Source organism: Callithrix jacchus, chromosome 10 (genome assembly GCF_049354715.1).
Source record: "Callithrix jacchus isolate 240 chromosome 10, calJac240_pri, whole genome shotgun sequence".
NCBI classification, from domain to species: domain Eukaryota; kingdom Metazoa; phylum Chordata; class Mammalia; order Primates; family Cebidae; genus Callithrix; species Callithrix jacchus.
Window position 1 is genome coordinate 52643626 of NC_133511.1, and position 23966 is coordinate 52667591.

A 23966-nucleotide genomic window follows, 5' to 3' on the forward strand; every position below is an offset into this window, starting at 1 on the left:
CATAGCCAAGTCAATTCTAAGCAAAAAGAACACAGCGGGGGGCATCACACTACCGGATTTCAAACTATACTACAAGGCTACAGTAATCAAAACAGCATGGTACTGGTACCAAAACAGAGATATAGACCAATGGAACAAAACAGAGGCACCGGAGGCAACACAACATACATACAACTATACAATCTTTGATAAACCTGACAAAAACAAGCAATGGGGAAAGGATTCCATGTTTAACAAATGGTGTTGGGAAAACTGGCTAGCCATGTGCAGAAAGCAGAAACTGGACCCCTTCCTGACACCGTACACTAAAATTAACTCCAGATGGATTAAAGACTTAAACATAAGACCTGGCACGATAAAAACCCTAGAAGGAAATCTAGGCAAAACTATCCAGGACATAGGAGTAGGCAAGGACTTCATGAACAAAACACCAAAAGCATTGGCAACAAAAGCCAAAATAGACAAATGGGACCTAATGAAACTCCACAGCTTCTGCACGGCAAAAGAAACAGTCACTAGAGTGGATCGGCAACCAACAGAATGGGAAAAAATTTTCGCAGTCTACCCATCTGACAAAGGGCTGATATCCAGAATTTACAAAGAACTCAAACAGATTTACAGGAAAAAAACAAACAAGCCCATTCAAAAGTGGGCAAAGGATATGAACAGATACTTTATGAAAGAAGACATATATGAGGCCAACAATCATATGAAAAAATGCTCATCGTCACTGGTCATCAGAGAGATGCAAATCAAAACCACATTGAGATACCATCTCACGCCAGTTAGAATGGCAATCATTAAAAAATCTGGAGACAACAGATGCTGGAGAGGATGTGGAGAAAAAGGAACACTTTTACACTGTTGGTGGGAGTGTAAATTAGTTCAACCATTGTGGAAGACAGTGTGGCGATTCCTCAAGGCCTTAGAAATAGAAATTCCATTTGACCCAGCAATCCCATTGCTGGGTATATATCCAAAAGACTATAAATCGTTCTACTATAAGGACACATGTACACGAATGTTCATTGCAGCACTGTTTACAATAGCAAAGACCTGGAATCAACCCAAATGCCCATTGATAATAGACTGGATTGGAAAAATGTGGCACATATACACCATGGAATATTATGCAGCAATCTGAAATGATGAGTTTGTGTCGTTTGTAGGGACATGGATGAATCTGGAGAACATCATTCTCAGCAAACTGACACAAGAACAGAAAATGAAACACCGCATATTCTCACTCATAGGTGGGTGATGAAAAATGAGAACACATGGACACAGAAAGGGGAGTACTAAGCACTGGGGTCTATTGGGGGGAAAAGGCGAGGGCCAGTGGGACGGGGTGGTGGGGAGGGATAGCCTGGGGAGAAATGCCAAATGTGGGTGAAGGGGAGAAGAAAAGCAAAGCACACTGCCATGTGGGTACCTACGCAACTGTCTTGCATGCTCTGCTCATGTACCCCAAAACCTAAAATCCAATAAAAAATTAAAAAAAAAAAAGAACAAAGCAGGCGGCATCACACTACCTGACCTCAAACTACACTACAAGGTTACAGTAATCAAAACAGCATGGTGCTGGTACCAAATCAGAGATATAGACCAATGGAACTGAACTGAGGCCTCGGAGGCAACATAACACATCTACAACCATCTGATCTTTGGCAAACTTGACAAAAACAAGCAATGGGAAAAGGATTCCCTGTTTAATAAATGGGTTGAGAAAACTGGCTAGCCATGTGCAGAAAGCAGAAACTGGACCCCTTCCTGACACCTTACAGTAAAATTAACTCCAGATGGATTAAAGACTTAAACATAACACCTAACACCATAAAAGCCCTAGAAGAAAATCTAGGCAAAACCACTCAGGACACAGGCACAGGCAAGGACTCCATGACTAAAACACCAAAAGCATTGGCAACAAAAGCCAAAATAGACAAATGGGACCTAATTAAACTCCATAGCTTCTGTAGAGCAAAAGAAACAATCATTAGAGTTAATTGGCAACCAACAGAATGGGAAAAAATTTTTGCAATCTACCCATCTGACAAAGGATAGTTTACTCTCTTAAAGTTGCCAACCAAGTCCACAGGCAAAGTGTCAGGAAATTACAAGCACATTAACTCTTTGCCAGCTCTCTACAGTGCAGACACCATGTCCTAAGTCAAGATTGGTTCCAGAAACTCAAAGTCAAAGAAAGAAGTATTTCTAGTGTCTTATGATTCAGGGTGGGTAAGAGTTACAGACTTGTGAGAAGAATTAAGCTCCTCTAATGTAAAATCAGCCTAAGTTATTTTATTAGACTCAGAATGCGTTTGCCTAGATCAAAGAGTCCCATGACCAATGTTTTAAATGGTTTCAAGATTTATTTCCTCCTTGCCAAAAGATACCCTTAGAGTAGGAGAAAGGGCAATTCATGTATAAGTATGTTCCAAAATTATCTAAGATGGCAGGGCTTCTTATATCATACAGACAGGTTGCTCAGGCAGATTTAAGTGCAGAAACAGAACATCCACGAAGTAGAGCACACATAGCTTGGCAAAACTTTCAAAGGATGGTGGGATAAGGACTGGATTGAGGTATTTGAATAAATTTAGCCTCTAGAGTCTTTAATTCTCTCCCAAATGTGAGCCCTCACAGTATCAGTTGAGCTGCCCTGAACCTTACTTGACATGGAATGCAGTCAAGACAAGAACATTATATCTAAAAGCAATTTAAAATAACCTTCAAATACCGTTCCACAGGATAACAGGCAGCTGATGGGGGAAGGGTTGTTTGTACAAGTTTGTCCAAATGTTTTGAAATTGACTATAGATATATAATTATATTTCTTCATCTGTGTTTTACATACACTGGAATGAGGAAACAAAAGGCATATCATGCACAGTGTTCAGTCCAGGATCTTCCCGATTCCCTTATGGAGACCCCCACGTGCACCAGCAGACAGTCTCAGATTCCATTCCTTTGTGGGTTCTTGAGACTGCAGAGCTCATATCCTTGAGCTGTCTAATTTTATGTCACAGGGTTCCTGGTGGGAGTCTTCAAAGTAGTATCTACCTTACCCCTGGGATGCAACAATCTACCTACCAATGCCAAATTCTTCTTACATACCTACATGGCTTAGCCTGCAGAACACTCAAAACAAAATAACCATCTTTCTAGGTACTGAGCCAGGATTGAAAATAGTATCCATTGCTTAAGAATAAACGAAGAATAAATTCTCATTTAATATCTCAAATCAAGAAAACTTAAACATTGTGACATTGTCACAGACTCAAATTTGCTAAGAAGGTTAAATATAAGAAAGAAAATTCAGCATCCTAATGAACAGGCACCACTAAAACAAATTCATCCCAAGAAATGCATGAAACCTGAAGAATCACAGCATATACAGTTGAATGTTTGCCAACTGAACTGTTTTATGGCATTAATAGAAGGGAAAGAAAGTAATAAAAAGAAAAAATTCCTTCAAAATATTTTTACTTTGAAGAAGCACTGCTAAAATTTTGGTCAAAATATTCTATATGTTAACTCAATTTGTTAGTATCTAAATCCAGATTTGTAGTGTCTCTGTTTTGCAAAAAAGTTTCCAATATAAATTCAGTTTGGTCCAGTCCATATACTTGTGAGAATAGTATGTATAAGCACTAAATCAGACCCTCAGGGTGTACAGAAGTACTTGGAATCTAATTGGGGAGAGAATATAAGGACACAGATTAAAAATTAGACGACATTTATTGAGAGCCTACTCTGTGTCTTACATGGTTGTAGTTTCTTGCTCAGTGCTTTGATCCAAGGTGTGTTGTTTGGTTTTGTTTTAACCAAGAGAGGTACCAACACTCAAGTAGGAAGTTGTTGGCATTCTGAACAGTAATATTAATAAATAACAATGGGGAATATTTACTGAGAACTCCCTCTATTCTAATACTGTTATAAGTGCTTTACAGATAACTCATTTAATGCTCACAATAACTCTATGAGGCAGGTATCATTATTATTCCTATTTTGCAAATGAAGAAAAGAGAGGTTAGGCAACTTGCTCTACCCCTACTCACATCTACTATTCAAATGTAAATTGATTTCTATTCCCTCCAGAAATCCCAGTGAAGGCCTGTGGTAGGGCATAAAGCTGAAAACAAGACACACAGAACCCCTTCCTACCTTTTCTCAGCTAGGCACATAAGTATCCCAAACCAAGAATGGAAACAGGTCTCAGGGTCCAGAGGAACCGGACCACAGTGACTCGACTTGCAGACATAAGCAAGAAGCAAACCTGAAAATGGACTGAAACAGAGGATTAAAAGCAACTCCACACACGGCTCCCTCCAATGTCCTCATCCCACAGTGTTTGAAACCAGACTATATCATTTAAGCAAGAGAGTACAGAAACTGTGCAATCCAAGGAAAAAATCTCCAGAGACTTATATTTGGGGGCTTCCAGCTGAGATGGCTGCCTTGCTATCTAACCATTGCATTTGTGAAGACTACTGGTTACAAGCCTTCCAGCAGAGAACTAATCAGCCTTTGAGCGCCTCGCTCTTAAATAGGAACATTAATGTTGATACCACCAGTCATTAAAATGAAAATTAAAGGGAAAAAAGAAAAATATACTGAAGTCATAGGAAAAGAAGATAATATGGAAGAATGTAAAAAAATTGCTTTCTTTAGAGAGAGAAAATAAGATACTACATCTTTTACATCAATTAAAAGATACCACAACAATGTCACAGAACAAAAGATACCTCATGGAAATAATAATAATATCAGAAATAACAATTAAACAAAAGTATTGGAACATTAAAAATAAGACAATCTCTTGGAAGAGAAAATTAAAAGTAATATACAATAGAAAAAAAAAGTTAAGAAAATCACAGCATTTATCCAGGCTATCAATATCCAGACAATAGAAGTACCAGAAAGTAAGGAAAGAAAAATGAGGGGAAAAAAAACTTACCAAAAATAATTACTACAAGCAAGTTTCCCTTGTCTACAACAAAAGGAGTTCCAAAGCACTCAGCACATAAATGAAATGTGTTCCCATCAACTTGCATCACTAGGAAAGTTCAGAGATCCAGGGATAAGGAACATATCCTAAAAACTTTCAAAAAGGAAAAACAATTCACACACTGATACAAATCAGAAATCAAAATTGCAACAGATATTTCAGGAATTAACATGGAAACAATAATATCATTGAGCTACAAGTTCAAAAACTCAGAGGAAAATGATTTCCATTAGAATTCTCTATCCAGCCAACCCATCAATCAAATGAGTAAGATCTCAGCAATTTCACTTCCCAAGTATCTTTTCTTAGGAAGTTATTAAAGATTTTTCTATCAAATCAGCACTATAAATATAGAAGAAGGAAGGCAGAGAATCCAGGAAATAAAAGTTCTAACACAAACTTTTGGCAGGAGAATGCCCCCAGAAGAGAAGTACAAACCTGGCTTAAGGAGGCACTAATTTGTATGGGAGCAGGAAGATACAGACTTGCAGGAGGTGGTCTCCAGGGAAATAAAGAAACTGATTATTCGGTCAGTTAGAGCATTTAAAAAATTTTTCTGAACAGACATTCTACAAACCTGAGAAAATTTCCAATAGGTATATAGAAAATCAATAAATGAAAACATAAAGCAATGAGTAACTAGAGACAAAATAAAAAATAGGGAAATAAAAAAGATAGTATTCCACAAAAAATAGTACTGGACCCAGCCATAAAATATATTTATATGGTCATAATAAAGCAAACGCAATATTTATTTAATCCCAAATTGTGAGATCTATTTTAAAAGGAAAAGAAGAGCAGACATGGGGTAGGAGTCTGCTCTTAGAGGCTAAAGTTAGAATGACAATAGATAATGTGTAAATTTATAAAGAAAAAAGTAAGAGTAAATGTATGTTATTTAAAAATATGGCCACAAATATCAAAAGAATTTCAGCACAGTTGCCTCTAGGGAATAGAAAAAAAGAAGTATGAAACTGAGAAACAAAGGACCACTCATTTGTAATAACCATCTGGTATTATTTTTCTAATTTTGTATTATAAATTAAACCATACATATCAAATTCACATATCTGTAGTAGATTTCTTTTTAGGAATAAAGTAGGTTTCCTTGGTACTCCTTCCTGAAATACTACTCTGTCCCTGGAGAAGTTGCTGTGTTTCAAGCACTTGCACACTTTTAGACCCTGGCTTTCTAGGTTTACCTCTACATACAATGTTGCCCTGTTTCCACACTTTCAAACTTTATAGAATCAGCCTCATAGAGTATATGTCATTTTGCATTTGCTTTTTTTACTGCACACTGTGTTCCTGAAATTTAATTAATCATGGTGATGAGTAGCTTCGTTCATTAACTGCTGCATGTATTCCATTAAAAAAAGATAATGCAATTTACATATTTCTCTCCTTGTTGATGGACATTGTAATTGCTTCCAGCTTTTCAGTATTACCAACAATACAACATTTTAATGCATGTCCCCTTGAAAAGGTGGGGGGGCGTGGAATTACACAGCACAAGACCTGAATATGTCACACTTTACTAGATATAGCCAAATGAGTGTTCCAGTGATTTCACCGACTCACATCTTCTCCAATAAGTGAATGAGATCCAGTTGTTCCAATCTTTACCAAAGTTGTGGGTTATATTTTTGAGAGCTGCGATTTTTCAGGAGTAAAGACTTACATCGGTCTCATTATGAAAATCACTTCTGCTGAGGATGTTACACCTTTATTCAGGCACAAGTAACCCAAATGGCAATAATGATGCTCCTTCTGTGTAAACTTCTCCACCTTTGCTCCCACCTGTCTTCCTAGATTGCCCCACTCTCACTCTGTCTACCACATACTTGAAGACCAAACTCCATGCTCATGTTCTCTCTGAAGGTAGCCTTGACCACTTCTCACAGAAATACTCTCTCCTTCCTTAGGACTCTATTCCCCTTTTATAATCATTGTTTGCTATCTGGGATTAATGAGACCACTTTTCTTAAGTACATGTCCTATCACTTGAATTTACTCTAATCAAGCCTCATATTATCAAAGACTGACAATAAGAAGCCTTTGCATTTACACAGGGCTTTGCAGATTTACAAACTTTGTTCACAGGCATTAACACAGTTGCTTTTAGCCCTTTTTGAGTATGAGGACTCTCTTTAAACATAAAGAAAAACCTATTCACAACTAAAGAAACTATCATCATTTTCTCCCACTCTGAAGGTTACTATAGTCTTATTGTGTAAACTCCCCTGCGCTTGCTCCAAACTCAGCCTAAAGTGCTGTTTCTGTTTCTCGCCTTGTCCCTGGATCACTTTTGGCAATCTATCCATCAAAGGCTTGATATCCAGAATCTGCAAGGAACTTGAACAAATACACAAGAGAAAAAACAAATGACCCCATTAAAAAGTGGGCTAAGGACATAAACAGACACTTCTCAAAAGAAGACATTCATGAAGCCAACAAACATATGAAAAAAAGCTCATCATAAATGATCATTAGAGAAATGCAAATCAAAGCCACAATGAGATACCATCTCATGCCAGTCAAACTGGCAATTATTAAAAATTCAAGAAACAAAAGATGCTGGCAAGATTGCAGAGAGAAAGAAACACTTTTACACTGTTAGTGGGAATGTAAATTAGTTCAACCATTGTGGAAGAGACTGTGTTGATTCCTCAAAGATCTAGAACCAGAAATACCATTTGACCCAGCAATCCCATTACTTGGCATATACTCAAAGAAATATAAATCATTCTATTATAAAGATAAATGCACACATAAGTTCATTGCAGTACTATTCACAATAGCAAAGATGCAGAATCCACCCAAATGCCCATCATTGATAGACTGGATAAAGAAAATGAGTTACATATATACCATGGAATACTATGCAAACATAAAAAGGAATGAGATAATGTACTTTGCAGGGACATAAGTGGACATGGAAGCCATTATCCTCAGCAAACTAATGCAGGAACAGAAAACTGAATACCACATGTTCTCACTTATAAGTGGGAGCTGAACAATGAGAACAAATGGACACAGGGAGGGAAACAATACACACGGGGGCCTGTCGGGGGTGCAGTGGAGGGAGGGAGTGCATTAGGAAAAATAGTGAATGCATAGTGACCTTAATACCTAGGTCATGGGTTGAAAGGTGCAGCAAACCACCATGGCACACGTTCACCTATGTAACAAACCTGCACATCCTGCACATGCACCCCAGAACTTAAAATTTAGAAAGATTTTAAAATAAAAACTTTAATCGTTGAGCTTTTCCTCATGATAGAAATATGGTATATATTGATTTAGCAGATACATAATAATGTCAAACTATGACGGTTTTAATACCACTTTTACATAGATTTTATTTTATTAATTACAAAAGTATCTACATACTTTTGATAACTGGTTGGGTGTTTCATCACCTGTATATTTAGTGACCTAAGAACAATGCCAGATTAAAAACCTAAGTGTTCTATCTGGAAAAAGCCAAAACCTGTTGAAAACGATTTAAATAATATATTAAGTCTCCACTAGAGGAGTCAAAGTGGGAACACTCAGCAAACCTTTCTTAAAATTCTCCTCAGTTTTTTCCATAGAGGAAAAAAAACATATCCTACTGTTGCCTTTATATCCTGCTGTGGCCTTAACTGTATAGTCTTATCGTGTAAACTCCCCTGTACTTGTTCCAAACTCAGCCTAAGGTGCTGTTTCTGTTTCTCTGCTTGTCCCTGGATCACTGTCACTGTCTGCCTCTCTCCCTTTCTCCCACTCATTCTCTGAATTGTCCCCTTCCAGACTAAAGCTCTACCCACTCTTCTGACCAGCACCACAGAGGCCCGGGGTTCAACTACCGAAAATGAAAGAATTCTTACCTGAGAAAACCGGGGTAGGGCAAAGCTGCAGGCATATATTTTGAGTCCATTCAATAATGTGTGGCCACTGGTTTTTTCAGTTTGTGGAAATGTTAAGGATTTATGTAACTCTTCAGCACCCCAAGGACCCACAGCCTTTGGGAGAAACCACTGCCTCATCTTATACATCTTTCAAACCTCTGCAGGATCCAGTTTAATAATGTATACAATGTGTTTTGTGACAGCACAGGGCAGCAACATGTTCTAAATTCAAACTGATGTTGAAGCATATCCCCTCCAATAGATCAGTGTTCCCACCTTGACTAATTTATGGATTCACTTGGCTAGAAAAAGGTCAGGGACAGTATTAGAGTGGAGTCAAGCTGACCCAACCACAAAAATAAAAATAAAAAAGAAGGCATTTTATTGTTTGTTTCGCCCACAAATTGGAGTGCTCATATAGATATCTTTTTCACAATAATATCCACTGACCCACATCTGATACTCAGCACAGTTTATGTGAAAATACTGAAAGCATCAGCAGAATGAAAGTTAAAAAGTTGAGAAGGGAAGCAGGAGGAACAAAGGCAAAGGAGAAAAGTGTGTGTATAATGTATTGAGAACCCAGGCACCTCATTTCTTCAGCAAAATAGAAAAATGATGTTCGTCCCAATATAAAACTTAAGTTACAGCATTCTAAGTAGGTAAGGTACAAATTTTCTAGGTGTTCCCTTCTATTGGAAAATGTCCTCTTGGCTTCCTAGGATATTCCTGATGGATAAGTAAAACTGCAAGATTAAAAATAAATACTAAATACATACAGATGCACCACATGTTTTACCATGCATGTACATTGGGAGCAGGAGAGTCGGTATAATAAGAAAGAACAGCCGGGTGTGGTGGCTCATGCCTGTAATCCCAGCACTTTGGGAGGCTGAGGCGGGTGGATCACAAGGTCAAGAGATCGAGACCATCCCGGCCAACACGATGAAACCTCGTCTCTACTAAAAATACAAAAAAATCAGCCGGGCGTGGTGGCACACGCCTGTGGTCCCAGCTACTCGGGAGGCTGAGGCGGGAGAATCACTTGAACCCAGGAAGCGGTGGTTGCAGTGAGCCGAGATTGCGCCACTGCACTCCAGCCTGGTGACAGAGAAAGACTCCATCTCAAAAGAAAAAGAAAGGAAGGAAGGAAGGAAGGAAGGAAGGAAGGAAGGAAGGAAGGAAGGAAGGAAGGAAGGAAGGAAGGAGAAATCAGATGACAGAACTTTTTGCTTAAAGACCAGACTATTCCATTAACTATCTATGTGTGGATGTAGCAATTATTTTCATCTTTAGCTTTCCAAGAGAGTTGTGGTTAGATGATTTCTAAACTTTCTTAAAACTCTGAAATTAAGAATTCTGAAAGTTTTCCCATTGGATTAGTCTCACCCATTTGTGCTTAAACTCTAAAAGAAAATAAAACACAATGGAAAGAACATTAAGAAGGGGTTTATAGCCCAGTTCTTTCCATGGGTATTGCCCATGACTTTGGGAAAATCATTATCTTCTTATTTTCTTCTTGTTGTTATTATCATTATCATTATTATTATTAATCCCTCAATGAAGAATAATACTTTTCTTTCAGTGCTGCTGAGAGGGCTAGATAAAATAAATATGTAAATATATATTCTAAATGATAAAGCATTCTGCAAATATTAGTTGTTAATATTTGCATGGTCCTGTTGACCATGAAATAACAGGAGACTGAAATTTTCTAGGATAAAAGCTATGATAGTCTTTGAACTACATCTCTTCATTTCCTGTCCTCTCACTTCCTCATCCCTAGTAACCAGTGTTTCATTTGCTATCTCTGTATCTAAAGTATAATATGAGGAACAGAATTAATAAAAATCACATTACATTAGGAATCTTTGTTAAATAAGTAGACCTTAGCTGTTCTTGCCAGAACAAATAGTAACCATGTGAGATGATGGATATGTTAATGTGCTTCTCTCTAGTAACCATTTAACTATATGTATCCTATAACATCATGTTGGTAAATCTCAAATATACACACACAAAAAAAGTTTTAAAAGAAAGAAAAAGGCTAGAGTTTAATAGCTCTTCTCCACAAAAGTCATTTGTACAGACACAACAGCCAAAATTTTGGAATAGTCCTATGTCAAATTTATTCTATTTTTTAAACTATGAAAGAATTTCTATAACTAGAGATAGGAAAAGTCATCAGCAATATCTTCTCAAGTAATTAAAGACCCATTCTTGAATTTTTAAATTTAATGATTTATGGAACAGGGTTATACCAAAGTAGAAGAGACAACATCAATAACTCAATTGCACTATTTGGTGATGTCTACAATGGAAACCTTCTATTCTATACCATTCATTCACCTAAGTTCGGAATTTTTTCAAAAAAAGGTCCTTTCTTAGATGTTTACTTTTCCTTTACCATCAGAAACTTTGGATTTTTTTTCCCTTCAAGCTTCTAAATGATTTTACTGAACCTCACTATCTGCTGGATCAACAGTTACCAGCAGATATTTTCTCCGGAGGGAAATAAATTAAAAATTAACTCTGACTGCTGTCTTCTACCTGGAAGGTTATGCAATTGTTATCTGTTCCTGTGAAGCCTTGAACATCCTGTGGGACCAGAAACTCTTAAATATTCCTACTAATGTTTAAAGTAAGGGTGCACTTACCTGTAGTACAGGAGGAAGCTAGCAAACAGTGTTTACAATATCAGAACAATCAGTAACTCTATTTCCAAACAGCAAATCTCATGGTGGAAACATGGTTCTTGTGGGCCTTGCAAGTGTCAGCATCACCTCACTGAGCCCTCCTCTCCACTGCCCCAGCAAGCTGGTGATAGGGAGCAATCCCATGCAGTGAACTCTTGCAGGCTGAGAAAAGAACTTGCCCAGACTCTCTCCTGGTGCTTTTTTCTCCTTTTCCAAACCAAATCAATACTTTGACTAAATGAAATGTTCCTGGAATTAGATATCAATTTGATTGTTTTGCTAATAGATGAATAAGCAGGAAAACCTAACTCTTCAGGCTCCTGGCTGAAAGAAAACCTTCTGGAAGAAGAGAGGCTAATTTCCTGGCTGCAAATAGCATTTGAATCAATGATGAATGTTTTGGAAGAAGCTACTTCATCTTAGGCTCTTCATAATCTAAGGACTAAGAGCACCAGTGGAGGGTGAGGAAATGCTCAAAGATGTTTTTGTAGAGGAAAGAAGCACAGCTCAAAGGGTCTTAGTGCCAAAGAAAGGCAGAGGAGGCCCCATGTGTGCCAGGAACTTTACTTGGGTATAACATTTTATCTTATGACCACACAAACAGGCAGGTTCATTCAGGCTCTCACAAGTTATTTAGATCCCATTTATAAGCAGCCCCTAAAAATAAGCGGTGAATAAGTCCTCTGTCCTAACAGCATCGCAAGACAGGCAAGTTAACAGCTATAGGCACGATCAGCTTAAAATGAAGTGTAAAGTATTATAAAAGAAAGCATTCAGCTGAAACCTGTACAAAGAATAGAAATTATCTAGGCAAAGATAGAAAACGTATGAGGGGCAGAACAATTATTATCCTCCTTTCACAGACGATACAAGTGAAGCCCCAATATATTAATTATTCTGCTAGTGAGAGAAGAGTCAGGATTCAGAGCCAGATCTTCGTCCTCAAAAGTCCAAGCACTCAGGGATTCCCATCTGAGATTCAGAGTCCTGTTTACCTGTTTAGTCCTGTATAGTTGAAAGAAGGAAATATCCTGGGAGAAATAGTACTGAGATTATTCTCCTAAATCAGATGAGAGAAATGATAAGGAAAGATATTTTGTCATCTTTATTTTAGCAAATTAAGCAAATATTACTTTTCAATATACTTTCTAAAAACAGTTCTAAAAGGGATCGTGTGTGAGTGGCTGGGAAACTTGTAGTAAGAACTCTGTGAGAACACTGAAATTTTGAATTTCTGGCAAGGTAGAAAGATCACACTTTTGAACCAGCACCCAATTCTGGAATATGTCTAAGGGACCTATTCTTGAACCTACCAAGATTGGCCTCATAAGGCTCCCAAATGCCTACTATAAGGCAAAAGATCTTGCCAATCTTACAACTCAGAAATAAAGACATGAGAGCCATCTCTTTGAAATGTAATCAATTGACTTCAAATTGCAAAACCTACCTGCAGTTATAAACATAGGAGAAAATTCACCTATTTATCTCGAGAACATAAATGGAATGGTTGTATCCACTTGGCTATATAAAAGAGTGAAATTTCTTTCTGTCTCTGCAATCTCTTCAGCAAATGCCTATGGTGTGTATCACTTTCTGTTCTAATGCTTATTCAATAATAAAACTTTTATTTCTCTTTTACCTTTGTCAAAAGGTTTTCTGTGTTGGGTTCAGATTTTTTTAATATATATTTCTTCAATATTTCCCACCATTTTCCTGCTGACAAAAACAGGAGAATTGAAGAGTGAATTTTTGACAACTATTTGGAATCCAGATGGAAGGCTGAACTTTCTCTGGTTTAGAGGGAGGGAAGAATGAATTGTTCTCATACAACCACATAACAGACAAGCTTTTGCAGCACGTTTAGCCCAAGCCTGCAGAATATAGGGTCAAGAACAGCCTAAGCCCTTTGTCAATCTCCCTCGGGGACAATTTAATGAAAAATGGCATTCCAATTAAAAAGACAAAAGTTTCTCCAGTTTATCATCCTTCTGTAACCAGGACAATTGCAGAAAGAAGGAATGAAGACAGGCTCCCCAAATCTACCCAGAGAAATGAGAAGGAAAGTTTTGGAAAGACTTCCCACAACACGCTCCCATGTTTGCTGTTTGTGTTATTTTCCTTTCAGTTCTTCATGGTTCTGCTATTCAATGAGGCAGGCCTATGTCTTTCAGGTTAGCAGAAGCAGGGGAGACTGTGCAGCCACGGTTGTAAGGAGGGTGCCCCCAAATGATGGGACAGCTAGAAAGAGAACAAAGAGAAGGCTGAATGCCTAAGGCCTGTGAAAAAAGGAAAGGGGAGCCAAGCTTTTGTGAACCACGGGCAAGAGCCTTCACAGAGACACCTGGAGGACTACAATCCCCGCAGGTATTCTATCTTGGGTGAAATGCCTGACATTCCACCCTCAGGGATTTGTGGTTTTAGCTTATGGTCTGATCTTTGCTCAATCAATGAGCGTTTGCCATGTCCTTGGCACTGCACTGGGATCTGGGGTAGCACTCAGCAGGTACTCAGGCACACTTTGTTAATGAAGTAAGATGCACAAATACACAAGTGCAAATGTCCTCAGAGGGGAAACACTGCACTGCCACAGGCACTGAACCCTCCAATGGCTTTTCACTGCACTTTATGTCATTCAAATTACTGTCTGCCTCTCTAATTTCATCCTTTTGTGCTTTCTTTCTCTGTAACACACTCTTTTCTATTAGTCAAACACTGAAAACTCACTTCTGCCTCAGAGTCTTTATACATCCTCTGTTTCTAGAACAGTGAGTTCCTAGATCCTTGTATTCAGATCTTTGCTCAGATGTTCCCTCTTCAGAGAGTCCTTACCTGACCATTCTGTCTGAAGTGGCCATTTCCTCTCTCACTGCTGCGACATCCTGCAGTCATGCTCAGTGTGGCCTTCACTCCTACTTAAAAATTGTTAGTATGCAATTTAATTTGGTTTTTATTAGTTTATTTTCTATCTCACTCTCCTGTAGAGAAACTTGTTTATCCCATTCACTGCTGTTTCCTACATGGTGAGTGAGAACAGTATCCCGTACCCAGCACAGAGCAGGCACTTGATGGTTGTTTGTTGATTTAATTAATTAATAAATGGCATGTGCCCAAAGGACCTGAGAGTATCTTTGAGTTAGAGGGGAATGGAGAGAAAGCACAAGGGCACTGGCAATTGTAAGCAATGAAAAAGAGGGAAGGGAGAAGGGATTTAAATAAATAATAAATAAAACTTTTCTCATCTCACAATTTTGCCTGGGGCTGCAACTGGTACCAGGGAAAATATGCTTTCCATCAGGAGTCTATAAATGCTCTGACATTTCCCAGCCAAGAGGAAGCTACTTCCTTTGGCTTCCCTGGGAGCTCTGTACTTCCCATGTGTCACTGGCTATCCCTTTGCACTGGAGTCATCCTCCTGTATGTTTGCGGTTGCTGCTATAACTGTGCCTGGGTCTGAGCTGACTTTCCCCTTTCATCTTCCTCCAGCATCCATCCCGTGGCCTGGACAGAAGCTGGCACCATCTCACAAATGTGTACCAAATGAACTATCATGAGGCATATTCTAAAACTAAGCTGGCAAAATAAGTGTTTGGAAAAATGAAAATAATAAGTAAATGTTTGATGTAATCTTGTCTTTTTACCATTTATCCTTCTCATAGAAGTGTAACAGGAAAAAAAAGAAGTCATTCTATTGAGCTGAACCATGAGCAAGTAGGGTTGGTTGATTTAAGTCTTCATGGCAAGCTCCCTGATAAGCTTTGGATCTGTGTCCCTGCTTCCCCTCCACTAGATCTCCTGTCAAATTATAAAATTATAATCTCCAGCATTGGAGATGGGGCCTGGTGGAAGGTGACTGGATCACAGGAGTGGATTCTCATGAATGGTTTAGCACCATCCCCCTGGTGCTGTTCTTGTGATGGTGAGTGAGTTCTCACAAGATCTGGTCATGTAAATATGTGTAGAACCTCCTCCCTCCCACTCTTTCTCTCTTGCTCACCCTCCTGCCATGTAGGACACTTGCTCCTAGTTTGCCCTCTGCCATGAGTGGAAGGCTCCTGAAGCCTTCCCAGAAACAGAAGAAACTATGCTTCCTTTAGATCCTGCAATATCATGAGCCAATGACTCCTCTTTTCTTTATTAATTACCCAGCCTCAGATACTTTTACAGTAATGCGAGAACAAACTAATACACCCTCTTTAGGCAAAGACCTCACCACACAGACTCTTAGCATCTCCTTCAGTGTCCCAGGCTAAATGCTTGAGGAATGGGTACTGCTTTTGAGGACTACAGTCCTTCAGCTCCAAGGAATTCTTCCAAATTTCTACCAGAAGTATTCACTGTGACTTGATATCCTCTTGAAAATACAATAGGGATAACAATATCAAATATTTTTACAGCCTTTTACAATTCACCAAGAACTCTGCCATCCATGGTCTCATCTTTGAATTATCACAGGCTGTCAGTTACTTGAATAGGAGAGACTCCATTTGGATTCCAGTTTGCAGAGGGCAAGCAGAAATGAATTACAACTTCTGGAAGGAGAATAGTGTGAGGAGCAAACACAGCCTAGCATGCTTCTCATGAAAGAACAAGAGGAACACATCTGTACCCTCTAACATCTGTAAGCTCCTTGAGGGTAGGTATCATGTAGTACCACTATTAACGATGGGTACAATTTAGCAAGTGCGGTCATGTAAGTTAACAACAGGGGTACGTTACAAGAGCTTTACCATTAGGTGATTTCATCATTGTGTGAACATCACACAGTGTACTTACACAAACACAGATGGTATAGCCCACTACACACCCAGGCTACATGGGATAGCCTATTGCTCCTAGACTACAAGCATGTTTTTTAACTGAATACTGTAGGTAATTGTACCACAATGTTAATACTTAAGTATTTGTGTATCTAAACCTAGAAAACGTTCAGTAAAAACATGGCACCATCATCTTATGGGACCATCATTGTATGTATGGTCCATTGTCGACTAAAACGTCATTATGTGGTACATGACTAGACTTGCTATGTATCATGCCCTAAGAAAGGCACAGAAAAACACACATTTTTGGTCTAGGTTTACTGGTGGTGGGGAGTGTTGGATAATAAAAGGCTTTCCTTCAACAAAACCTTAGACTAAAGCTCGTAATATATAAACCAAAAGAATGGAGTGTTTCTGCTGAGCTATAGGTGTTGGCTGGGCCCTGTTGGCTCCTCTCCCCTCCCTTCAATTGTCACTCCTGTGGCCATGGAGACAATTTTGGGAAATGCCCAGAGCACAGTTGGAAAAACAATGCTCTGTTGAGAAGGGCTTCACTGGGCCAGGCACCACAGGAGAAAACTGAGTGAAAGGCGGTGGGAAGGCAGCAGAGAAGTTGTTTTCCCTGTGGCACTCTGGCTGAGGGGCCCAGCTCCTCTGACAACAAGAGTTTTAGCTAATGTATTCTCCTGTGCTATGATAAAGCCTCCTCATCTTGCCTGAGAACCTGAGACTTTGAGAAATATCCTTACAGCAAACATAAACCTCTAGTCTCCAAACAAGTTTCCAGTCTGGACTTTAGGTGCCAGGAAGGGCAACTGTCCTGGACACTTTTTCCATTTCTCTCCACCTAGAAAAGGAGTCATAATTCTGCCTGATGCTCCCCTCTCAGCATCCACAGAATCTTGCAAAATGCATGCCTGCCAGTTGAGAGCTCCGCATGCAGACTTCAGAGAACCCTAAGAAGTCTGACCTCCTTGCAGCCTTTCTCTCCCTCTTGCTGGGCCCTGACAGGTATTGATTTAGCAGCGACAGGGATGGCTTGGGGAACTCACCTTCCCCTCACTTCTGCAGCCACCTCTCAACAGTGCTTGGCAAAAGCTTTGGAGCTTGTCATCTATCCTACTCACCTTCTGCATTCTGGACAGACTCCCTGGATGGTTTCCTATCTTGTCTGTGCTAATAGAGCCCTTACCTGTTAGAGATATCTTCCTTTTTCTGCTCTCTGCCCAACACAACCGCCTAGAATAATAACGGCAACAAAAATAAACGAACAAATCAAAGCTTTGCATTCAAACATCATACTATAATAAAGAAGCACATTGGCTTTGGAACTGAACAAAGATAAAAATACAACCACTGCATTTTCTTAGCTATAAAATTAAGGGAGCAATAGATGATACATCGCAGAATTGTGATTTCTAATGAGATGATATGCAAAGTACTCAGTGCTGGGCCACAGTAAGTGCTCAATAAATATAATGGCTGAGTAAATAAACTAACATGTAAATATCAAGATAAATAGATAAATGAATGGATAAATAAACAGTATAGCATAAGACCTAAGGTGAGTTACCACTCTTTTTTCCCCTGTGCAGTTAATAATTATTACTAATATTTATACTTTAAGTAACTCATCTGTGATCACATGGAAACTCAAATCATACCTGAACTCAAAACGTATGTTTCTAACCACTTACCCAGAGGACCAATCAAGGGGACTGGGTAAGAGCATGAACAGTGGAAGGAGCCCACATTGTGCCACAGTAGTGCCATGTAATAGCTGTGTAACCTTGTACACATTACCTAAATTTTCTGGCCCTTTGTTTCCTCATCTGTAAAACGGAGAAAGTAATAGTACGTGATTCAAGGAGATTGTGAGAAAGGTAAATGATATAAGGCAGAAAAGAGCTTAATCCACTGCCTGAAGCATGGCAAGGTATTCCATAAATCTGTGGATGACAGGTAAGTCTGCTGTTGCTACTATTACCAGCACACTGGGGACTGCTGCCAGACCCCAGGCACAGTCCAGAAGGAATGTGCTCCTCCTGCCCTTGTTCAGCCTTTCTTCTTTTCCCCCTATCTGGGCCCTTGAAATTCCAGGATACCTTAAAGTTGAACCTCTCTGGGTTATTTAAGTTATGACAAGCTGTTCTGCTCACCTCAAGCATAGCTGCCAAAGTCAGCCTGAGATGCAAGGCTGCCTGAGGAGCAAGCATATACCTGGGGTCAGCCAGATTTACTCTAGAGCCACCGTTTCACTGACAGTAGATAACTCTTAGCTTTACTTTGGGGGAGGGTAGATTTATTTTGTTTTTGGTTTTTGGTTTGAAATATGGTCCTTCATGGTAAACATGCAGAAAGCTTCTGGAGCCAATATACAACAGGAATAATAAGAAATGGAAAAGGAATTTGAATGTGTGTTGCTGGATTAGAGGGTTGTAAAAGCTGTGACATTCCATATGTCCCAGGCCAAGTGTGAGGTCAGCTCTAAGACAATCATCTATAGACATGGAGGTGCGTGAAGAGGGGAGACTGCTCTCACTGCCCGGCTAGAGGCCCACTGAGATGCAGGATCTGTGGGTGCAGCCTGGGACTGCCATCAGAGCAGACAGGATCACAGTGAGAAAGGTCACAGGAGCACAACAAAGCCCGATCACCTGGGATATATGGGAACATAGAGATGCTGCCTGCTTGCGACCCAGAGAATCTTAAGCATAAGAAGATGGTGGAGGTGGTTCTGGATGTCAGGAAGAAAATAGAGAGGGCAGCAGTGAGGTAGCCTTGGCTCCTGTCCTGTCTTGTAACCAGGAGGCATGTATTTCTTACAGACCAGACTGGTAAAAGAGAAGCAGAACGTAGGCTATCTTACATATAATCTATACAATTAGGAAGACCTTTTAGGTGAAGAAACTCTCTTAGAAAGAGGCTACATTTTTTACTGCAGGGGGTCAAAAGCTGAGGAGAGTCTCTAAAGGTCAGCCAAGGACCTTTAGCCAAGCCCATCATCCATGCCAGAGAACTATGTATGTGGAGATCCTGAAAGTTCCTTCTAAAAGCTCACACTGGTTCTCTAAGAGAAAGCCAGCAATGGACATCTGCTATTCAGAGAGCATCAACAGCCAGACTGCAGTAGCACCAGTTAAATGACATCTTCTTCATGTTTTAAATCTCATTCCCTTCCTACCCAGATAAGAAAGAGCCAGAGAAGGAGAAAGATGGAAAGGAACATTTTTTAAAATGTTCTTTCCTCACTACTCGCCTCTGAGCAGTGGTATGTTGCTGGCTCTCTTGGAGGAAAACACCCTGGTTTGTAGTGGTTGCCAATTTCCATGGTGCAAATACTCCCACCGTAGCTGATTTAATCCACCAACCTGACAACACTGAACTTGGAATTGCAAAGAGATGCTAACAGTTGGCTCTTGCTGAGACTTTGATTCATCTCCAACACACTGCTGCAGCTGAGCCACAGATCAGGCCTGAGCTGGAGTGGGAAAAAAGGAGGATGGAAAAAGAGAAGATCTGAACTGGGTATGAGAGTGAAAGTTTTATTTAGACGAGGCAGGATCTCTTTACAACAGAATGAGGCTTAATAACCAAAGTGGGCCTGTTCTTGGAGTTGAATGTGATCAAGAAACTTCATACCCTCTCAAGATGGTATCAAGAGGTTGGAGAGAAAGATGAGCCAGAGTATACTTAAGGCAGCGCTGAGTGAAACATAAAGCTATTCTCTGCTTTTATCTTGCCACGCTCTGATTGTTTAATATTCATGTTATATTTCAATCCCACAGGCCCCCTCAGGAGTTGTTCATCTATTATGCTCCAGAGAAGGGATGAATCTTTTGTGGATCTTTTTACCTTTCTTTCATGCTAACTGTCCTCCTTCAGAGATGAGGCTGAACTTTCATGAGAGTTTATCACATTTATTTCAGAGAATATTAAGAAATTTTGACAGTGTGAGTGCCATCAAGTGACAAAGCAGAAACCCAGGCTAGTGGGAGGAAGGACAGACCAGGGAAAGCATGTGTCCTGATGTCTGGCTGTCTTCCCCAGCTCCTGAATTATATCCTTGTGCTGTGCATGGCCATTATTTTGTGAGCCCTCAGGAGAAACTGAGGTAGGTCCTCAGCAGTCTGCCTGCAATGGAAATTTCATTGCTAGACGTAAGCTATGAGAAGGAGAGATTGCTTTGGGAAGGGAAATAGTTGGAGCAAGATGGCTCTCAACAAGGTGCCTAGTAGGTGATGACTCAGCATGTAGACAAGCATACTTTAGACATCCTTCACAAGCCCAAGTCCCAGCCTGGCCAGAGACACCATCACCATCTGTCTAGAGAAGCAGGAATCTTCTAACTGGTCTCCCTAATTCTATCCTTGCTCTGTGTAGCTAGATTTATTCATTAAAACCCAAGTCAAATCTTATCAGCTAAAAAACAAAGCAAATGCTCCTCCAAAGTCCTGCCAATGACCTCACCTCCTACCACTCTTTCTTTTATTCACTCTTCACCAGCCACACTGATCACTTTGGTATTCCTCCGACCACCAAATTATTCCCACCTCATGGTCTTTGCACTTGCTTTTCTCTGTTCCTGGTATTCTTCCCATCAGAGGCCATGTCATATACTCCCTCATTTACTTAAGACCTCTTCTCAAAAGACATGTATTAAGCAAAGTCATCTTGACCACCTTGGATTAAAAAGTCACTTTCCCCATCCCAGCACTTCCTATTCCTCTCATTCTAGTTTATTTTCTGCCAGCACTGACATCACATACATAGTATATATTAGCATGTTTGCTCATTGTTGTCTTTAGATTTGCGATGGAGTTTAAACTTCAAGGGACTCAGGACTTTGCCTGATTTGTATCCTTAGAACAAAAAATGAGCCAGTGCATGTAACAGCAGCACAACAGATATCTATTACATTAATACATGTTCTCCTAAGTAATGTACATTGACAACTGAACAAAATGTTGGAGAAGGATCCTCCAAGCCTATAAAGCAAGAGGCATTCCATGAATCATCCCTTTCCTTCCTCACCATGAGATAGTTGGGAGAGACAGAAAGTTCATCCAGTTCAGCATTCTATTTTTACGGAAAGGACACGAATCCCTAAAGAGAAGAAAATAAACACGCTGGGAGGAATATTAAATTCCACCAGAGCTATGTTTACCCTCACTAAATCACACTTGCCATCTTTTCCTCTCCCTCTGTCCATGTCTAACTCCTCCTGACTCTCTTAATCCCTTCCTTTTATCTACATTACTTACAACTTTGCAAGTAGTAGTCTAGATTGAACTGAGTAACAGTGATTATATTTCATATTACATCCCTGAAACAACTAAAGAATTCTCTAGCAGGTTTGAAACTTTCTGCCTAACTAGTGAGATGTTTTAGCTGACACTAACATGACTGATTTTTATTGAGGTATAAATTACCTATAGTGAAATATACTGATCTGAAATATATGAACAGAAAGGTTTTGATAGAAATATACATTTGTGTGTCATACATACCTATCAAGACATAGAACATTTTCATTACCTCAAAATGATCTCTTGAAAGCAAATCACTATACCTTTCCAGAAGCAACCACTGGTCTTGTTTCTGTCAACATTTATTGTTTTTGTCTACTCAGAAATTTTACACTAATGTACAATTTTTACATATTTTGTCTGGCTCTTCTTTATCAGGATATTTTGAGATTCACTCATTTAATTTATCAAAACTTACTTTATTCTATTGCTGAGCAGTGTTTTATTGTAAGACTATGCCCTAATTTTGCTTATCTGTTCAGTTACTGATGAACATTTAGGTGTTTTTCAGATTTCAGCTATTATGAATGAAGCTATTTTTTAACATATATATGCAAATATTTTGTGTGTATGTAAGTCTTTTGTCTTCTGTTGGGGGAAAGGGAGGTTTATCATGTGTTTTTATTTTTCTTGGGTAAGCACCTAGGAGTGGAATTGCAGAGTGATAGAGCATGCCTAGGTCTAACTTTATAGAAAATTGTCTCGGCCGGGCGTGGTGGCTCATGCCTGTAATCCAAGCACTTTGGAGGCCAAGGCGGGCCGATCACCTTAGATTGGGAGTTCAAGACCAGCCTGATCAACATGGTGAAACCCTGTCTTTTTTATTAAAAATAAAATAAAGACTGTCATTTCAAATTGGAAAAAAAAAAAAGAAAGAAATTGTCTAGCTTTTCCAAAGTAACTGAATGATTTTACCCTCTTGATATGGTGTGGCTGTGTCCCCACACAAATTGCATCTTAAATTCCCACATACTGTGGGAGAGACCCTGTGGGAGGTAAGTGAATCATGGGGGGCAGGTTTTTCCCATGCTGTTCTGGTGATAGTAAACAAGTCTCACAAGATCTGATGACTATAAAAAGAAGAGTTTCCCTGCTCAAGTGCTCCTCTCTTTGCCTGCCACCATCCAAGTAAGATATGACTTGCTCCTCCTTCTCTTCGGCCATTATTGTGAGGCTTCCCTGGCCACGTGAAACTGTAAGTTCAATTAAACCTCTTGATTTTGTAAATTGCCCAGTCTTGGGTATGTCTTTATAAGCAGCGTGAAAACAGACTAATACACTTCCAAATAGCAATGTATGAAAGTTCTGATTGCTCTATATCACCATTAATACCTGGTGCTATCACCTCTTGTAATTTTAGCCATCATAATAGATGTTTATTGGTTTCTCATTATAGTTTCACTTTGCATATCTTAGATGACAATGTCAAGCACATTATCATGAGTATATTTTCCATTTTAAAATATTCCTATGTGAAATATCTAATTCTTTTATGCAATTTTCTTGACTTTAATTTTTAAATTATTATTTAGTTATAGGATTTTTTGTAAATTAGGGAGATAAGTCATTTTTCAGTAGTATGAATTAAGAATATATTTTACCTGCCTGAAACTCATGTTTTTATTTACTTAGTGGTGCTGTTTAAGAATAGAATTTTTAACTTTGATAAAGTACAATTTACTAGAATTATTTACTTTTTTATGTTTCTTGAGTACTAGATAAGAAATGTATGTCCATCCCAAGGTTATAATAACATTTTTCTATATTTTCTTCTAGAGATTTCATAGTTTTTATATTTACATTAAAATTTACAATTAATTTTATATAAATTACTATGTGCTATACAAAGCAAAAGACAAGGTTTATTTTATCTATATAAATATCCAGTTATTTCAGCACCATTTGTTAAAAAGACTGCCTCTACCCCTATTGAATTACCTTGGTAACTTTGTCAAAAAATTATATGACCATATGAGTGTGAATCATGTATTTCTAAACTCTGATTACTGTAACTTTAGGGTTAATCTTAAAGTCAATAAATTCAAGTTATCCACTTTTGTTCTTCTGTTTCAAAATTGTTTTGTCTATTCTGGATTATTTGTATTGCATATAAATTACAAAATAGGATCAGCAATTCCTGCCAAAACAGCAACATGAAATTTTGATTGTGATCACAGCGGATCTATAGATCAGTTTAGGAGGAATTATCACCTTAACAATGGTAGTGCTAGGTCTCCCAATCCTAGTGCAGTACATTATTCCACATTTTTAGGTCTTTCTTAATTTTTTAAGCAGTGCTC

At 39.0% G+C, this 23966-nt stretch overlaps 1 long non-coding RNA gene across 1 annotated transcript in view; it reads right to left on the bottom strand.

Annotated features, from left to right (window-relative positions):
* LOC144577988 (uncharacterized) overlaps positions 1–23966 on the bottom strand; it is a 220441-nt gene that overhangs the window by 166877 nt on the left and 29598 nt on the right. The window lies entirely within an intron of this gene.